The sequence below is a fragment of the Pteropus medius genome, unplaced genomic scaffold (genome assembly GCF_902729225.1).
Source record: "Pteropus medius unplaced genomic scaffold, Ma_sr-lr_union100, whole genome shotgun sequence".
NCBI classification, from domain to species: Eukaryota; Metazoa; Chordata; class Mammalia; order Chiroptera; family Pteropodidae; genus Pteropus; species Pteropus medius.
The window spans coordinates 27,158,908-27,179,877 of record NW_024344378.1 but is presented as its reverse complement, the minus strand read 5'-3'; the positions used below and the strand labels follow the sequence as shown (position 1 = coordinate 27,179,877).

At 40.8% G+C, this 20,970-nt stretch overlaps 1 long non-coding RNA gene across 1 annotated transcript; it reads right to left on the bottom strand.

Moving 5' to 3' along the window:
* Positions 1–1,146: 1,146 nt before the first annotated feature.
* Positions 1,147–10,837, bottom strand: LOC120609326 (uncharacterized). The gene is made up of 3 exons (XR_005654741.1): positions 7,818–10,837; positions 3,318–3,386; positions 1,147–2,541 (listed from the first exon to the last, which is right to left on the bottom strand). It is a non-coding gene; the product is annotated as an uncharacterized LOC120609326 (long non-coding RNA).
* Between the last annotated feature and the right edge of the window lie 10,133 nt (positions 10,838–20,970).

Genomic DNA, 20,970 nt, shown 5'->3' with positions numbered 1-20,970 from the left:
GGCAAAGAGCTTCGCTTTGGGGAGGGGTGAAAAAGATCTCTGTTTCTGGTTTCCCGCCTCTGAGATGTTAAATTATGTAAAAATATTTAGGTTTCCTTGCAGTTTAAGGAGAAACGGTTACCTTCAAAGTCATTTAACTCCCTCTCCCACCTTTTTTTTTTTTTTCAGTAAAAGGGGGAAGAGTGAGAGAAAGGGAGAATCAATGAGGGAGCATTAATTAGGATGTTCTATTAACCTTTCTGTGTCTATCATTTTCTCAGACTTACCCACTCTACAAACATGACTGCCATTCCCTTCAGCCCCCCTTAGACTGGTCAGCCCATGGATGGTTTCCCTGGAACTTTCAAAATGAGACATTCACTCCCCAAACCAAACACTGGCAAAGAGGGACCCTCCCAGTAACTCCTGTATCTGTTCTGGTCTCCCAATGTTCTATCCTAAAAGGGGTTTTACTTAGAGTAAATTTCCTGGTGTTTTCTTTGAGGTGGAGATAGCTGGTACCATGTTTGTTGTTCTCTTTAAGTAAGAAGTGGCCAGTTAAGCTTTTCCTACCATTTCTTATGATGTTTTTCTCAGGCCAGACCCAAACCAAGGGGAGGATTAGGAGATATCTTTGGGGAAGGGTCATCGGTTGTTAAAGGCTCTTGAATATGGAACCCCAGAGCTGTTAGTGCTCTCAAAGTCTGAGCAAGACTAATGCTTTCATTTTGCAGCGAGGATACTGAGGCACAGAAACATCAAGTAACTTGGCTGCAGACACACACCTCGGTTTAAGAGTTTCGATTCCATCCAACAGAAGCAGAGAATTATAGAGCCCAGAGCACATTGTCTAGGGCAATTCATACATAGACCCACTCAGTGCCCAACCAGAACTGGTTAGAAGGCTCTTCAGTGTTCAAATCACCTCAAAGAATGTAAGTGAAAGGGAGTAGGATGGCTCACCATGCCCCTTCCTTCCTCTAGTCACTTAATTACCGGTTCTATACAGGAGACTCCAGGAAGTCTTGAAGAAAATGTTGAGGAAGCATTGAAGGGATGAGCTTAAAGAAAAGAGTGAGTTGGGCAGATCTTCAAGTATCTTCAGGACCAGTAAAATCACTGCCGGGCCTCTCCACTCCCCTTTTTCCCTTGATCCAGTCTGTCATTATAAAACACGAAAGGATTTGCTTTTCAGAGAAAGACCCTAGATATATTTAGCTCCCTAACAGCACATAGTAAAAAATTATATTTTCTAATAATTCTTATTCATCAAAATTGAGAACAAAACTACTCAACTAGAGGAGAGTTCTCTGTCACTTGTTTTTAAGGAGTTTCCTTCCTATCAAAGTTCACTTAATTCTGAAATTTGTATATTTGACTTTATCACAGCCTCAAACTAGACATAACCTTTTCTCATAAAGATGAATTAAGACAACAAAGCTCTAAGCTTCTTCTACAATTATTGAGCACCTAGGCATTACTGGTGGCAACAATCTATGGCCAGAATGAGTAGGGAAATGGTCCCTGAGCTGCCAGAGTGACGTCATGAGCCTTTCCTTCCATCCTTGCAGGATTTATGCATTTCAGTGGGACCAGAATTATAACCCTTTTTACAGCTGGAGAAACTGAGGGGCAGAGGAGCAGAGCCTAAAGCTTTATTGCTATCACTCAGGGTTTGAAAGATGTGGCCAGATGTCATCTGTGTTCATGTGTCATGTCTCAGCCCCCAGGACAATTTCCTTTTTCCAAATTTTAAAGTACTCCTACTCAGACATTTTATTTTTTTCATTATATTTTCTTAACTATATAAATAACATATAAATTTGTTATTGTTAACTAAAATAACACAGAACGTTGCTTAATTGCAATCTTACTGTTGATTTGTCACTTGATTTTTTTTTTCACTCAATAATATGTCTTAAGGATTGTCTTCTACCAGCAGAAACAAACCTATCTCATTATTTTAAACAACTTCATGGATTTATTTTCTGTGTGGGTATATTTTTGCCTATTTAACCACTCTTTTATCTCTGTATGTATAGGCTATTTTTCAAAATGGTCACTTTTATTTACTACAATCAAAAGCATTTTGTAGCACGTAAAATGTTACTGTTATTAACACTCCTTGTCCTTAGAACACCCATTGTTATACTAAAAGGAAAGACTCTAAGCCCTCGAGCCAGATTCTGATGTGGAAGACACCTTGTTCCGCTGTTGCACTTGTAATTGCTCATTTTGCCATCCCCCTTAATAGCCTTCCCAGGCCCAGCTGCTACTCACCTTCCTTGGCTGAGAGAAGTAGCTGACTTTGCCTGACTAGGAATCCAAGTATCCTCAGGGCCAAGCCATGGTTCAGTTACACACTCAAAAGTGCCAGAGGGAGGTCATAAAAGTGAAGCAAACAATGTTCAAGGTTGTATCCCCTCCCCCACCAACCAAGAATGGCATCACCTGTATTCAAAAAGCCAAAAGTACTGAGATATTTTGAGCAAGTTTGTGGTATCTGCTTTCATCTTCTTAAAGTACAGTGTCAGGGATTAAAGGCTTCTTCTTTCCAAGGCTCTGGAGAGAAGATGCACACACATGACTGTAAGCAACACAGTACATGCTTCCTTTTTCCAAGTATCTGTGGCCTCTGACAGTAGAGGTAGGCAAAGGCTATAGGTCTTGACCCCCAGACCTTGCAGCACATGCCTTGTTACAGTAAATAATGTGTCTCAACTCAAATTCTAACACACATATGAACCCGTGTCAGCCAGTAGGCACACACAGCCACACAGGCTGTTCTGTAAACTCAGTGAAGACAGCCTTCTGTTAATTTAAGCCCTCGGACAGTGTCCAGCATAAAAAGTTCACTTCAAGATAAAGAAAACTACATTCCAGCAGCAGATTTCAGCTAATTTTCCAGTCTTCCGATGACAGGACCTTCCATAGATGGCCCAGCTCAAGATCTGACAGAGTCCTAGCATTTGCTATAGGCCGAGAACAGTGCCTGCCATATAGTGGGGCTAAATATTTAGCTGATGCTTGGCAGGCGTCTTATATTCTTTCCTAGCCAACCACATATCTCAAATCCTCCTTCCAATGACAATTTATAACAAAAGCTGAGGAGGGTCCAGGAAGACAGTGTATGTATGAGACTGTGGAGACTGAAGAGGATGGGACAGGTATGAGGAAACAAGACTTTTTTTTTTTTTTAATCCCGGCTCTGCCCTGTGTCTAGTTGAGGAAGTTCCCTCACCTCTCAGAATCTCAAACCCTCAAGTTACTCAAGGGCAATTTTGAACGGGATGACTTCTGGAACCCTCAAGTTTTGTCAAGGTCTCAAAACCACTTACCCAAAGGTAGAAGTAAGCATTAATGACAAGCATCGCATGCTGACAGCAAAGTTGATTCTCCAAAAGGCTCTAAAAAAGAAAATGGTCCATAAAGCTTTCACCAGCCCAGTGCATTTCAACCATTTTTAAGGCTCCCATTTGATAAATATGAAAATCTCACATCTTCTATTAATACGAATAGAACTGTCGAGATCAACTTGAGACCCAAACCAAATCAAAGCAATAGTAATTTTGAATATGCTTTTCCAAACTTCCCCAAACATTAGAGATTTTGAAAAGGCTTCTTCTCTTTTCCTCCCCTTCAGAGAATCTCTGCCCAAATTCTTGCCTTTGCTGGAATCTGTGTAGAAGAGGTAGTAATAAAAGGTCAGGAAGGGCTGTCAGTGACTTTATATTAAAATTCTTATTTCCTCAAACAATGGATTCTTTTTTAGGCCCCTGCACTAATTCTTATAGTCTTAGTAAGGCAGAGCCTTTAACAATTGGCTTTCTGAGACTGTGCATGAGGATGAGTGGACTGGCTATTACAACTGTGAGAAGAATGGGTGTGCGGGAAAATCAGCTAATGTAAATGCATAATAATTCGCTCTCCTGCCCTGGAACTTTCTGAAAAGCTGAACTTACTTCATAAGATGAAATTTCACTGAATGGACAGTGGGATGATAGAGAGTTTGCATTACAGCCTTTTTTTCTTTCTTTTTTTTTTTTTTAAGTCCGATTGTCATGGTAACGCTATGAAAAGATTTTGATGCAACTTTGGAATTACTTCACATCCAATTACATAGAACATCCACTTGGGGTGAGAGATAAGTGCTTCTGTGACTGCAAACATAGAAAAAAAAATCCATTTACCCTTTTTGGCCAATTTATTAAAGCAGGAGAGAATTATTTTTAAAATGCAATTTCTGACTTCAAGTAAGGAGTATTGGGGAAAAAAGTCTTGATGTAGTTTGGTATTTCCTAATAAAAGAGAAAGACTGCAAGACATCTTCAGTATGGGTTCTTCAAGAGGCAGAGAAATTTAGGGCCAGTAAAAACCTGAGTAGTCACTGATTCCATTCCTTGGTCATCAGGAAGGGCCAGGTTCAGGCAGGCAAGACCCTCTTACTGTAAAGACTAAAACCTCCCTTTGTAAACATCCTGATGCTTAAAATCTAGCTGCCGTGTAGTTTCTTATAGTTTACTAAAAGCTTGGTAATTTAGTCTGTTTGTCTCATTCTAGCTTCAGGAAAGATCATCACCATCAAAAACATTTATTGAGCACATTTTACAATGAGTCTTGCTAGATCAAGGGAGAAAAATCTAAAAGATGAAGTTTCTGCCATTAAAATCTTACAGGAACTAGCCCCTTCTACCAGCTCAAAAACATTCTTATGACTAGATATTGTTAAGCTCTTCAGAATATCAAATTTTGGAACCCAGAAAGGACTTCAATATTGTCTGGCCCATCCCCTAATTAAACACATTGGTATAAGTGACACTTGAAGAAGTAAGGTGGCTTTTCCCAAATCACATGCAGAGTAAAGATACAAATCTTGGTCTCCCTATTTCCAGGGCAGATTAAAATATCTTAGTATTTTTCTTTACAACGATGTGATAGCTGATATCTACTGCTCCATTTCCTTCAAAGTATATACAGCTATATAATAATACAGCTATTATTTCATGTTTTCTGTCTCTCTTCTCCTTTACAGAGGTTTATATGTATAGGCTCCGATTCCTTAGAGAAATAGCTAATTCCATGTCTGGGACAGGGAAGGTACAAGATGAATTTAGGATATCCCCTGCCAAAAAGCAAGCAAGTACTCATAGTAATGGGGACTTGCCCAAAGGAGCAGCTGTAAGGGGCTCCTGCTATCCAAATTTGGGGTGTCTTGAGTGTTGACAAGAATGATGATGATAACTTATAAATGAAAAAAATAATCTATTGAGTTCACAGTGATACTCAATAAATAAATAAATAAATAATATAAATATATAAATAAGTAAATAGAGAATGAAAGGGAAAAGGAAAAGCTCTTCTTTATAGAAGAATGCCAGCTAATGCAGAGAAAAGGATAAAATTAGGAAGTTCACTGTTTCACAACCCCCAATGAAATAATTGATTCAAGCAAAGATCATCAATGAACACTAAAAGCATTTTATCATTTTGTGTCAGGATAGTACTAAAGGATCATAGTACTATAGGATCATACAGAGATTACGTGTTGAATACTAAGGGGCAAAAAGCACCTTTACAATGGAGACCTGGCAGGCATCCACTTCACAAATGACCAAACTTATCAAGAGAAGTGCTAGGTATCAGTATTTTAAAAAATTTTCCAGCTGATTCTAATTACCATCTCGAATTGAGAATACCCTCCTGGGGTTTAGATTTACACGAATATATATTTAGGTGTCTGTATGTGTGTGTGTGCGTGTGTGTGTGTGTGTGTGTGTTTATGTATATGTGTATATATATTCTTGACGTTGTAGTAAACAGATAAGCCATTTTTATCATGGTCTCAGGATTTTGATTACTAAAGTCTCTGCCTTATTGACTATAGGAAAAATTACATATATCATATATATAATTTATTCTTTCAACAAATGTTTATTTAGCCTGTTCCCGTGTAACGACTTGACATACATTTTCTGAAGTGTTGCAATAAGAAGTACACACCATCAGTTATGTAACATTCTTACTCCTAAAATGCTGAACCTGAATCCAATCATGAGACAACGTTCAGAGAAATCCAGAATGTTGGATATTCAACACGACAACAAATTGGGCTCTTCAAAAATGTCGATGACTTGAAATGACAAACAAAAAAGAAGTGGGGGATTGTTCTAGTTCAAAGAAACTAAGGGGATATAACAATCAAACAAAATACATGAACTTTGGTTGGATCCTGTAATTTAAAAAACTAAAGCCATAAGATACACTCTTCGAACAATTAAAGAAATTTGAATATAGACTATATTTTAGACACTATTAATGATAGCTTTCTTATATGTACTAATAGTTTTGAGGTAATGTAGGAGAATGTCCTTATTCTTAGGAGATATAGTCTAAATTATTTAGGGGTGAGGTATCAAAATATCTGCTTTTAAATGGTTTGGCAATATATATACACACACACGTGTGCGTGCGTGTGTGTGTGTGTGTGTGTGTGTAGAGAAAACAATTGAGAAAAAAAGCACAACTGTAAAATATTAACAATCGAATCTAGGTGAAGAGCATACAGATGCTCATTGTACTATTCTTTCAATTTTTTCAATGTTTCAAAAATTTTAAATAAATAAAAAGTAAAATAGGCACCTTAAACCTTAAGCTCCTTGAAGCAAGGGATGTTTGTTTCTCTGTTTCTCTCATTGATGTATGCCAAGCACTTAGAGCAGACCTTGGCATGTAGTAGGCACTCAATAAACACATGTTTAATAAAAAAAAAAAAAAGAAGAAGAAGGCGGGATAGAAGCCAGGGAGCCTGTGTGTCTGCAGACACAGCGCCCTGCCTGCCAGTCAGTGCTTTTCAGAGCTCCTCCCTCAGGAGCCGTGGGAATGCCACAGAATGAGGCTCCTGCCGGCAGTGCTCTCTCAGCTGCATCCACTTTTGGTGCTGCCAGCTGGGCAGAAGGTTGGGAGAAAGAAGAGTCACTCAGCCAGAATGGCTTACTCGTGACCTGCTTTCTCATCACCCGCCACGATCAAACTGGAAGTGGCAAGATGTTTCTGATGAGAGTATAAAAATGTAGGTATCTGTCAGCACACATGGGTTCGGGCACCCCACCGATTCAGGGCGAACCTGAACATTTCTTAAAACTCTGAGGTCACAAGACCCAAGAGACCCCACGTGCAAATGCGGGAAATTGAAAGTCTTATGGCAAGGCAACAGCTGATTTCTTTTTTCATTTTATCTCCTTTAATGTCACCAAAACAAGATATTGTCTTCAAAAGATGAGTTTTCTAAGATTTTACCAGTTGAGGACTTATTATCTTATTTCCAAAATCTGGGGTTGTAGAAACATATATATTAAGAAATGGCTAGAATAAAACAAAAATGCCCCGCGGGGTTGATGGAGGAGATGGTCAGGGAGGTGGCGGGAATTCCAGGATGTGTGACAGACTGTGGGGGCTCAGCTGAAGGCCAGCCAGATAAAGATTTCTTTCCTCTTTCTCTTTCTTCTCTTTCTTTCACTGTATTTTCTCTTTCCTTCCGTCTTCTCTCCTTTCTCTCTCTGTCTCTCTCTGTCTCTGTCTCTGTCTCTGTCTCTCTCTGTCTCTCTCACACGCACACACACCACACTTAAAAAAAAAAAAAAAAAAAAACCCAGTAATCGAAACTAAAGGCAAAGAAAAGCTCAGGCAGACCCCAGCCTCCACCTCCCCTGCTGCCTGGTAAGTGGAGCCATGCCCCTCTTAATAGTGACTGAAAAAGAGGTTCAGACGGTTTTAACTAGAAAAGTCCCCGAGGTAAGTCATCGCTTTCCTGTGTAGACCTGCAAGGTTGGTGATCTTACCTCTCCCACTTGGAAGAAGCCTGGCAGTGCTTTCTGAACTGAATTCACAAAGAAATGGAAGAGCCTGTTTGGAAAGACATACTCTTCTGCTGCCAACGCAAGCAGATCTTGCTGGGTGGAGGGAAACTGTAACCCCTCCAAGGTCTCTGCTCTCCTTGGGAGCCGAGGCTCTCAGGTTTCACAAAGGAATTTATAGAGCAGACTGACGCCTCTAGGGTTGGAATCAGCTCAGGACTAAGAGGAGAGCGTGAAGGGGGACAGGCATCCTTCTCAGCTTTGTGCGGGCTGGGGATTGTTTACCAGGGGATGAAAAATGTCCTCTCACTGAAAAGGAATGTTTGGCAAGGAAATGACCTCTGGAGGCACAACCCAAGTGCTCCCTCGGGAGTCAGTTTGGGTTAGTAACAGATCAGAACCACCAACCTAGACAAATCACACTGGGCAGGGCATGGGAGGGGGCTGGGGTCATGGGAGCTTTGTGATGTTTAAAGGAACTCCTGACTTCAAAGGACAGCTGTCCTCTTTTCTAGGTAGATTATGTATGGCAAAAGAAGGACAAGGGGGGAAAAGCGAGATGTAAGAAATCTCTAACCTCTAATTATTTTATCAAAAAATAAAAAGAATCTTTGATTTGTTTGTGTAAGGGTTTCCTAGGTCCCTTTCAAAACCATATTTAGGGGGTGCGGAGGTGGTGTGGGGTGAGTTGCTCTGGTTGCTGAAATCTATACCGGTGAAGTGGAGAGAGGATGTCTTTCCTTATTTGGTGGCTCTAGAAGACATACTCCCTTCTCATCTCTCTTCCCATAAGAACCTGGCCCTGTTGAGCAAAAGCCCAGCCATGCATCGGCCCCCACCCTTGGTGCTTCCTTATCTCAAAGTCTTCACTGTGGAATTCCCAGGCCCACCCCAGTGCTCCGGATGTGCTCCAGTCCGTGCCCTGCCACTTGACTCCTCTTGCGATGACGAGCAGATGACATAGCTCACATGCCTTCTCCTTTTCCTGCATACCAACCAGACCCCAGCTCCAAAAAGGAAATGCACCACAAACCAAGAGAGATGGGGTTTTATTTTTATGTAGACATTATTAAGACTCTAACATAAGCTTAGCATTGTGGAAAGTGCTTTCCTACGTTGCTCCAGTTAATTCTCTCAACCACCCCGGGATTTTAACGGATGAGGAAATTAGCGGGTGCAGAGGTTAATTAAATATCCACAGTCACATAGCGTATACATGTGTGTGGTGGGGATGCGAATTCAAACCTGAGGCCGACCCCCAAGTCCAGAGTACCGTCATTGTAGTTAAATCCAATCACAACTAAGCATGACCCCTACGGTAGTCATTGTCAGGAAGATTTACTGAGTTCAAACATCATTGACTTCAAGACAAGTAGCATTCTTTCTTATGGGCATGGTATCAAAAGGTACATTTCCGTTATTCATCAACATCACCATGGTTATAACCACAACTCAAATGCAATTTATAAGAACTCTATATCTGAGAAGCAACAAGAAAGTAGAGAAAATGTTTGCCAAACATAATAAATGAGTGGGTATAAATATGAAATAAAGTAGCAGGAATATGTCCAAATCAATAAATATGAATGAGTTAAATGTCTTCTTTAAAAGACAGATACTCTTACGTAGGGTAAAACAATATAAACCCAGCTCTATGCTGTTTATAAGAGACACTTATACCAGAATGATATTGAGAGATTGAAAATAAAAGGATGGCCAAAGAAACACCATGTAAATGCTACCAAATCTGCAGAAGGGGCAAAGCAATATTACTACCAGACAAAATAAAGCAAAAAGCACTAAATGGGACAAAGATGCATGAAAAACATAATCCAACAAAAAGTTCTACCAGTAATTAATTTTTATGCAGTCAACAACATAGCATCAAAATATCTAAAGACCAAATCTGTGTACTCAGGCATGCTAAGAATGTGTATACATAAGTAAAAAGTACTGTTTAGTCCCAATAGGAACTGGCTGTCTCTTCCAGTGGATAATTTGTCCACAGTGTCTTAAAAGCAGGGAGCTTAAGCTCAGACTTCCAGAATTGAAAGATTCAAAATATTTTAGGGAGAGGTTATTTACTCTGTATGAGTATTTTACGTCAGGGAAGCATTATAACAAATAGACCATGAAAATCACACCACATCCTAAGGAAAAACAAAAAGCCACAAAAGGTTCTTGGAGTGTCTCTTCAGGAAATCCTCAAGCACTCAAGGCTCTTGCCAGTTAGGGTAATGTGTTCATAAATCTCCCCTAACAAACTCATTCCAGCATCAGAAAATGACAAATCAATCAAACTTGAGAGGGTTGATAGCAAAACTCTTCCATGACTGTGGGCATGAATCCAGGAAAGGAATTTATGCCAGAAAATTAAGCCCCTTCTTGCCAGATATTAAAGACAGAAGGAAAACCAGTTACTTCTTTTCAATTCATATCTACCATGTTTTTAGGCAAGAGAGTGAGGGTGCAGTTCAGAGCTCCTCACAGGTGAGGTGAAACTCCTCGCAAAATGAAGGAACTAGAGCACTCAGTTCTTAAACACATCTCATCCTTTCCGGCAGAGTTTGGGTCTGTGTGGAGGAAAGGGGCCAAGAAGCTAACGAGCAGGAAGGTTTGTCTCTGGGCTGGGCACCTCAGTTTCTAAATGATATCGAGGGAACACAATCTGAGTTTATATTAAAGGAAAATCTAAAGCTAGTAAGTGCTAATCTAGAGTTTATTCTGTTAAGTGTTATTAGACCATGAATTGGTTAGAAATGCTGAATGAATAGTTTTCCAAGAGAAGAGAGCTTTTTATTCCTGATCCTTTGTCAGGTACACTAAGGTGAGACCCTTTTACTTAAAGGGGAGTTGACATAGGTAAGCTCACTAGTACCTTATGTTCCACATCCAAACCAAATAAATGCCTCCGAACTCTGTGGGAACATAGAATGCAGACTCCACTAGGTCAATGACCAGCAGGTTTTTTTGGTGTGTGAATGGATTGAACACACACACACACACACACACATACAACATACATACATACACATATAAAAGATGGATGGATGGATGGATGGATGGTGATGGATGGATGGATAGATAGATAGATAATTAATTTGGGGTCTTCTTTTATCTCCCCCTCCCTATTCCTCTCTTTCTCCTCTCCAGTCTGTCTAATTCTGCCTCTGTTTTAGGTCTTGTCTCTGTTGTCTTTCCATGAGGCTCAACATATCTCTCTGTCATTGGCTGTCCGCCCTTCTCTCCTCCTCTCTTGGTCTCCCTTCCTTCCTTACTCCTGCCTTTTGCTCTGGCTGTGGCTGCTGCCACTGCTGCTATGATACATTTTCTATTGATGGAATGAGCATTAAAGATGCCCAAATATGGTAACAGGTTTCAGTCAGGGCTGAGATCATGGTAGCCAGGCAATGCTTGCACTCTGCACAGTGGTCAGGAAACTCAGAACTGTCACAAACACTGGCCCACCTTATGTCCAGACACCTAAGATCAAGGGGAGACAGAGTGATGCAGCCAGACCCCAGTTTATAAAAGGCAGCAGAAGCTGTCTGTTGGCAGCTGCCACTTTTTACATTTCAGTCGATTTTCTATCCCACGGCAATTTACATTCATGTCTCTGCTGTGATCACTTTGCTGTGCCTTTACTGGAGGGAAAACCACCATTTCTCTTAGAAACACTTAGATAACTAGAGTAAATCACTGAATAAGAAAAGCTCAGGTACAACAATGAAACTATTGAAAGATTAAAAAACAAAACAAAACAAAAAACCCAACCTCCTTTTAAAAGACTGTTCAAAGAAATTGCTACATCGGAATTCTGAAATGTTAAGAATTCCTTTCTTTTCTTTCTGTGGCTAAAGCCAGGAACCTTCTAGAACATTGCAATTGCTTGTTGCTTTGAGCAAAGGAGAAAAGATAATTTCATTTGCCTGAGATTTAACCCACCTGAGAAGTATCTTTCCAAGGCTCCCCTTGAGCAAAAGGCTGGCTGAAAACGTTTCAACCAACCTATGGGGGAATAACTTGTCTAATTAAAGAGCTTTGTTTAATCAAACATTCCTTGCTGGCATTTTAGAAAATTCATTTTTACTGACTCCTTCCGGAACCTGTAGAAAATCTTCGAAATGGACAGCACCAACCTCAGCAGAAGACAGCTGCAGTGAGAGGAAGGGGAGACAGGCTATAATGCAGAATGTCACGAGTGCAGCTCCGTTTTTCCCTTTTGTGGTTTTTTTTTCTTTTTTAAGGAAAGTCCAAGTCAGAAAGGCAGGGAAGCCAACCCCTTAAAATCACGGCTCGTGAAACTGATTTAAAAAGGTTTTTAAAGTCTTTCAGAAAGGCTATGTAAGGTGTAAAACTTTCCACCTAGGACAGATTCTACACTGTAATGAGATTTTCCCCTCAACCCAACCTGCTTATTACCATTTATTGAGAATTCACCATATGCCACACCCTGGGGTAAATATTTAACTAGCTCATTTAAATTTCACAGTAACCCTTTAATGCAGATACAATTATTTTCACTAGTTTACAAATGAAAACAATTATGAGCCTGATGGGTTAAAGCAGTTTGTTCACATAGCTAGGAAGGAGATCTGGGATTCAAACCCAGGTCTGCTGACCTTACAATCTGTTTTCAAATAAATACCTGTCTCATGGGCAGACTCGCCGCCTCAGAGTCTCGCTACAGAGAGAAAATTGGCTCTGAGCCTCAGTAGTAACAAATGTCCCAGATAGGGAGCCTGTTTACTCTCCCCTGGGCCTGTTCAGTAAATCTCAGAATGTTACAGAGACCATCGTGGTAAGAACTTATTTGTCAAGCCCTAAACCAATATAATGCCATAACTTGATAGAAAGAATATAAATAAAGGGGAGGTAATTTATAATTAAAATAATATGTGTTTTAATCAGTTGAAGGCATAATGAAATCATTGATTGTTTGGGCCTACTTATAATGAATAAGTTTAGATTTTTAAAAAATGTAAGGCAATATAAAGTTGAATATCACTGACACTTTGTCTTTATATTTAACTTATTAACATAAAGGGTAAATAAGTAGATTTGTTTGCATATACAGACCTATTCATGAAACAGATAAAATGCAGATCAATATACTGGCAACTTAAACAGCCCAAATGACCTTGTCATCAGTGGTGTGATTGTCCAAAATGGTCAATAGTTCACGGTAAAGTTTCTAAAAAAACAAGTACTGTATAATCTTCCCTTGATTTACATGGTCATTATGTTTCTGGAAAATTCCGTATCTAATTGTATCTTAAAACCATACAAAAATACAGTGTATTTTTCATATACAATAGAATTAGGTTCTAAGCTTAGACCATTATAAAATGTCTTGGAGAGCAGTGGAAAGACATGTGAAATATGAGACAGACCTTCTTGGTTTGGAATTGTCCTGTGCATTGCTGGAAGTCTGGAATCCCTGGCTGTGCCCACAGGCATTGGTGCCATCTCCCATTTACCGTGGCAACCACGACAGCTCCACATATATCCAAAATGCCCCTACAAGATGGTGCCACCCCTGTTGAGGACATTGTCCTATATAAGAAAAGACTGGAAATAGAATGGAAATCTAAGAAAGTATCATCAGCCATGCCTACTACTGCAGTTTCCTGGATGAGACTGAGTGGGAAGCTTCTCACCCAAGCCAAGTGAAGTGGGGATGCCAAGAAAATTGAATATGGAGACTGGGGCTTTCAGCATGAAAAAGAGACTGGCATCTCCTTTCTCCAGTTGGATATTCACAGCAGATCACTCTTCTGCCTCTGCATCACAGAGAAATGGAGATATGTGGAGGATGCAGAGATGACCCGCCACTTGGAGCAGCTGCATGCCTGCCACTGGGCCTGGCAATTAGTTTGAATTTCCCATGGGACATCTGGACACAGCACATTGCAGGGAGCTGGGCTTGAGTCATCTTGCTGTTATTCCACCTGAGAAGGTTGTCTATCCAGTGCAAAAATCCAACAATAAGAGCAGCTAAGGATAGTTTAGGAAGAGAAGACGTGGAGCTGGAGATGAATCTTCTATTCAGAAAGTTACAAAGCAAGGGAAAAGGAAGGGGGTCTTCAGGAGACTCCGAGGAACTGCTGCATGAACATCTGTCACACCCTAAGTTTGGTGAGACTTATTCCGACTAAGAGAATATAACAGTGTTAATGCTGTGTGAGAACTGGAGTCTAGACCTCAAGAGTCCTTGTAGCTCCTGCCTTGCCCACTTGGAATGTGGCCCTGAGAATGCCATGAATGGAAGCTGGTCCAGCCTCCTAGAGGTAAGTGGCCTCGTCGAGAAGAACCAAGGTGCCTCAGACAACAACCAACAACTGTCAGGCATATGAGTGGGACCATCCTGGACCACTGAAACTTCGGTATTTGCATATGACCATCACAGCCTAAAATATTTAATATTTGACCCTTTATAGGAAAAATTTTCTGACCACTGTCATAAGTATAACTGAGTCTCCAGCTAAGTACAGCTGCATGAGTGAGCCCAGAAGAAGCAAGCAGAGGATCTGTCTAGCCTACTCACAGGACAGGAGAACAAATTCTTCTTTTAAATCATGACATTTGAGGGGGGCTTGTTATATAACAATAGCCGAAATACTTATTTTTAATAATTTTTAATATAAAGCCAAAACAAAACATGTGTTTTTGCAAAAAAAAAAAAAAGGCATCTTAAAACATTGAGAATCTGAGCCAAACTTCTTAAACCTTTATTTTCATGTGCAGAGTTATAATTTTGCTTTTAAGTAACAGTTTAGAGGACAAATAATTAGAACCAAAACTCTCCTCTAAACTATGTTAAACCCCCTTGGTGTCCACTGAATTTCTCCTGGAACACTAATTTTCAGAATTTCTGCTATCTGAATGGAGTCTGATAAGAGCACCTGAAAACAGATGATAAGAATTCACCCTTTCCTTTGTGTACTCATCACTGGTAATAGAATTAAACTGCTCCAAGACAAATCTGGGAAGAAATATGTTGTGCCAGTTTGTTTTCTGAGTACTGCCATGGTTAACTGACTTCCTGTGCAGGAGGCACAGTCGTAGCCTAACCACAGAAACTTGCAGTTTCCGGCTTCTAACAGTGAAAGCTGGGACCCATGAGATCTGGGAAAACCTAGCTCCGAATTTTCCCACTTAATGTGGAGCTCCTGCCTCAACCACAGCAGCCAAGCTTCCTCAAGGTATCAGGGGGTTGACTGAATTTAGTTAAAAGACCCAAGTTCTCATCCTGTGCCACCTTAGATGTCTTCCTCTCTACAAATGAGGAGTATAATAATGCCAAACATGTTAGCTAATGATAATGATAACTATTAATAGTAATACCTGGAAATACCTAACATTCATACATTGATTATTAACAGTGTGCCAGGTTTTGTTCTAGGCCAGTAAAGAAAACTAAGACCTTAATCTCATGGAGTACCTCATGAAGGAGATAAAATTCTACTGTGCGAGGAGATAAACAATAAACATTTAAAGAAGTAAATATGTAGAATGCACAGCGACGAGTGCCATGAAGAAAACTAAAACGAGGTTAGAAGTTGCTGTGTCATAAATAATGATCAAAAAAATCTTCACCGATAAGGTAACAGCTGCACAGAGGTCTAAAGGAAGAAGGAGCCATGGCATATCAGCAGGAAGTGTTTTCCAGGCAAAGGGAACAGCATGTGAAAAGTACCTGAGGCAGAAGTACGCTTAGCACATTAAGGAATAGCAAAGAAGCAGTGTAGCTGCAGTAGAGTGAGAAAGGCAGAGAGAGAGAGTGAGGGACAGATCATGTAGAACTTTGTAGATGATAGGCAGTACTTTGGTGGATAATTCTGAGTGAGATGAGGAACCACAGGTGAGCTCGAGCAGAGGAGTGACAATTTTTGATCTTCTGGCAGCTATGGCTAGCATAGGTTTCAAGGAGGCAAAGGTGGAAGCAGGATGACCAGTTAAAAAACTATTGTTGTCATACAGGTGAGACTTATTCGTAGCTTGGCAGAAGTAGAAATGATAAAAGGTGATCAGAATGAATACGTTTTGAAGGTTGAAGCAACCAAGATTTTCTGATGGAAAAGTGGCGGAGTGTGAGAAAAAGAGAAGAGACAAGCGTGACACCAAAGTTTTTCTCTGATTAAGTGGGGGGATACAGTGAAGTAGGAAGACCTGAGAGAAACATGTTTTGGGGGAGAAGGAATCAGTATTTATTTGTTGTTTTAAAATATGTTGAGCTTGAGGTGTCTATTAGACATCTAGAAGATGTGTTGAGAAAGTAGTATCGACAGGAATTAGGAGTCCAGGGGCGTAGTCCAGGCTGGAGATATACTTGAGAGTTATTAGAATAGAGATGGCTTTTGAAAATGTAAAATTGGCTGCACTATTGGGCTGGTTACCATTGTAGGCATCTGGGCTTGAACCCTGCTGGAGATACTCTGAAGAGCTAAGTCCAATGGAACCCAGAACTGTCTGTCTGAGACATGGTGTAGAGAAATGGCCACTAACATTTAGTTCCCATTGGGCAAAGGTTGCTCCCTGGGATATTAATTTCCTCGAACTTCCAGATTTGTGTGTGCACCAGAATTTCTGTGCAGATTCCCTTAGGCATTCCATATGATGGTGGCTGTGGTAGGTTAAATAATGGTCCCTAAAGAGATCCATCTCCTAACTTCTAGAATTTGCAAATGTCATCTTGTATGGCAAAACGGGACTTTGATGATATGACTAAATTAAGGATCTTGAGTCATGAGATCATCCTGGGTCGTCTGGGAGGGCACAAGTATCCTTATAAGAGGGAGAGTTGATGGTAAACTGAAGAAGAGGGCCATATGATGAAAGCAGATTCAAAGAGAGAAGATGATGTGCCAGTGGCTATAAAGATGGAGGAAAGGTCCATGAGCTAAGGAGTGCAAAGAATGTAGCTCTAGAGAAGGAAAAAACAAGGAAACAGATTCTCCCTTTGAGTTTTCAGAGGGATCATGACCCTGCCACCACCCTGATTTAGCTCTGTAAGACTTAGTTCAGGTTTCTGGCCTCCAGAAATGTAATTGAAAAATTTCATGTTGTTTTGAGCCACCAAGTGTGCGGTAATTTGTAACAGCAGTCCTAGGAAACTAATACAGTGGAAGAGCATAGTGTTTAAGGTTAGGTCTGCAGGTTGCTACAGCAAAGACTAAGTAAAAAAGGTGGATCAAGATGATGTGGGCAAGGCAAACATCTGGACCCAATACAGTCCACTCTTTACACTGCTTGGATCCATTTGTGACCTATGTTAAATCCAGTCATCAGAGAACTTGACAAGTAGTGACCAGTCTCAAGGCCTATTAAGTTTTTCCTTCGGGAGGACTGAATAGAACAAGCCAGTCTCTGCTGCTGCAACTGGTCCTAGGCTATAATCGGTATTTATCATTTTTCTTTCCCAACATCCTGTCCATATATCTCACCCTTGGCTGCACCTCAGTAGGTATAGGATGCTTGCTTAGTGGGGTGACCCAGACCTTCATCCGAGGGACTGGAACTTGTAGTTATTTCTTCCTTGTTAGGTCATGATTCCTGCAGCTGCCCGTTTATGCTTATGACTGGGCATGGAAGCACCAAGAAACACCTGTGATCAAGATGTGCTGCCTCCTGCCCTGACTATACACCAGCAATCCCAGATCCTCATGATACTAAGGAAATGAGTTCATATGGTAATTTCTGTCCCTGTCTTTTGGCACATTGACTTAAGAAGCCAAAAAATGACTAGATGCTAATAGCAGTTTCACTTAGATGGAACTGAGTCTCCTGTGAAAACATCCTTTCCCTATTGCTCATGGAAAAAAAAAAAAAAAGATTTATAATCTAACACTAAGATTGCAAGAATAGGAAGCACAAACTTCACTAATGAGTCCTTGGGAATTATGGTGAGAAGGGTCAGTCCTACTTCCACCTCACCGATTCCTAGCTACTGGGGGGCACGACACCATGTATCAGCTACTGGTTCAGTGCATATACTGAAGGATAGCACTCTAATTCTGCAGGATGTGTTTCCTGGATGAAGCCATAGCTAAATGTTCAATTGACCATTCCATCACTCTGTCATGCTGGCTTCTTCTAAGTGATTTAGTATGTAATAAGACAAATGAGTTTCATAGTTATATGCCACATGTTACCTCCTCTTCACTGTAAAATAGATTCATTGATCTGAGACAACGTTATATGGTAATATCATGTCAACAAACTAGGCATTCCTTAAGACTTCAGATGTGGTGCAGGAAAAGGCACTGCAGGCAGGGAGGGAAAACCCATACCCAAAGGAAGTAGGCATTCTGGTAAGGACGAATCATTGCTCTATCCAGATTGGAAGGGGTTCGATGTAATCCCTTCTAGGAATCCAGTAATTATATAATCAATAATCCATGCTCCTATGCGGCTAGCTGGTTTCCTCAAGATATTGTCCCATATCAAGTGTTCAGTGTCAGTATCTGCAGCTGTAAGGATGGGCATTCATGAGTGGCAGTAGCTGGAAGAGCCTTGATGAGAGACTTGATCTCAGACCCATTTACCCTAGGCCCATTATAGTCCCCATCCCTGCCATAATGGTCACTCATAGGCTCATTGTCCAAGTACTCGGTTGGCTGAGAAGAGAAGCTGGCTAACATTCATAGGACAACTTATCCTGGCTGCTTGCTCAGTGCCTCCTCATCAAAGTGACGATCATGTTGCCCCAACTTCCACATGCCTCTTTCCCAGACTGCCTTTTTTGTGGTCTGCTAATCTTTCTTCTAGGATCCTGACCAAGCGACCATACCATTTTCCACTTCTCTGTCCATATATGTACCTCGAGCTATTTATTTCTTTATAGAAAGTGAATGACCAAGTGCACTGCCAGAAGCCCTGATGACTGGGAGGACTTATTTTCAGCACCGTCCTTTAGAGCTACCTCTCTATACAGTGGTTCTGAAATATGTTAGCTGTATATGTTCACTTAGCACTCATCCATGAACCACGCTGGAGTTTTCCCCTCCTCTATTAGTTAGTTGCAGACAGCTCCCCATGAGGCCATAGGTGAGAGCTGAGGACAAGGGATTGGTACAACCCAGGAAGGTGACATGAAAGTCTATGTTATCTGTTTATCTGTTTATATAAACTTTACTTGTACCTTTGGAGTCTGCTTGGATCCAAGTCTGAATGTACTATTTCCATCATATGATGGATTGCCTGACCTTGTGACTTGGTGGATCTAATAATACTCACCTCATGTTTAGTAATTTTATGCTCAGGCACTCAGCCTCTACAAGGGTGCAGTACTATACCAGATGCTGCTTTGCAAATGGTAATTAGTTCTCTACTACAGACAACGCTAGGATCTGTACTGTGACTCTCCTATTGGGCCTTGGCAGAGCATTGATATTTACTATAGTTATCTCTAGCACTACTGAGTCTGATGTGTCATAGGGACCAAAGGGCGGAACACTTGCATTGCAGCCTGAATCTACTGAGACGCTCTCACTCTGCATCTCACTCAAAACTGGCAGCCTTCTGAATCACTCAATACATGTGTTGGAGGAGAATTTTCAAGGGGTGTTGCCTAGGATGTCAAAACACTCATTGCTGTGCCTGTCATTAGTGGAGAGAAAGGCAAAGCACACAACATCTCCTTTAACTTAGAGAGGATGTCTCAGCATGATTTGACCTTTGGACCCAAAAACTTGACTGATGTGGAAGATATCTGAATCTTCACAGGGTGTAGCTCCCTCTCTCTGGCACATATGTATTTTACAACAGATTCCAAACTCCTTACCACTTTCTGCTTATCAATCAATAGAAGGGCCTGGAAGATATTCTGTTGAATGTCAAGTTGACCAAGGCCCTTCCGACTATGTTGTGGCAGAGAACAGGAGAGATTCCTGGACACGCTCCCAGAACAAGACAGTGGATGTTTACAGCTCTCCAGTCCAACTGAATGCAAAGCATTTTTGATCCTCATTATTTCATCATTGAGGAAAATGATTTTGCCAGATTAATAGCAGGACCCAGAAGAAGCCCTATTTAGATTTTATGGTTGAAGAAACTGAAGCTCTGGAGGGTTAAGAATCTTCAGAGAGAGTGGTTTGGAAGTCACCTAACCCAACTTTTTTCCTGACACATGAAGTTCTTCTTCAACAGTCTTCAGTTTAACGTTATAAGTTCAATAGAGTGAGGAGAAAAAAAAAAAAACACAAGTTTTCAGGTTTGGAGACATACTGTATCAGTTAGCTCTTGGTGTATAATAAACCACCCCAAACCTTACTAGCTTAAATAACATTTCAGTTTCCCTAACTACAAAATAAACTTAACAATAGCATCCATCTCAAAGGTATTGTAAAGATTAAATAAGGTCTATGTGCTTAGTATAGTGCTAGGAACATAAGGGACTTTAAAAATTGGAGGCTCTGGTTATGAAGTGAGGAGTCTGGGCTGATAAGCCTTTGCTATTTAAAGCTCAGGATGCTCTGAGAAGGACCCCAAGGCAGTCCAGAGCTAGTCTCCCCCTGACTATTTGGTTTAAGGGGCTGGCTTTTGAGGACCCTCACTGGCCACATCGAGAAGGCTCACAGGACTTTGGGAACTGCAGCTTACGCATTTCTAGGATGGAATATTCTCTAATTCACTCCCTACACCCTGCCCTGGTTATCAGATGTAGATGAGGGAAAAGCTCTATGCCACCTGAAAAAGACAGTATGAGTATTGGCTAGGAGTCAGACAGACCAGTGCTCAAAATTTGGCTTGGCCACTTACTAGCTGTGTTGACTTATGTAACGTCTTGAGCTTCAGTTCTGTTCTTCAAATCTGTTCTGTTTTGCAGGTTTGTGGTGGGCACAGCTGAGATAATGTCTGTTTGGGATAATGGGCCTCCATGCATGATACACATATGGGGGAATAGAGGGCTGGAGGTGAGGTAATAATCAGGGACACTTGGGCATGAACTCTCATCAGTATGTGTGTTTTTCAACATTGCCAAACAATTAACTCAATTCTGACACTGTCTACATGAAGATAGTGCTGGATCCCACAGGTTAAGGGCTCTATTCTACAAAACTGCCTCCCACCTTCCTGCCAGGTTGTTACCTGTGCTTCTGACCAACAGGCTGCAGATGGGAGATTTCAAAACCAC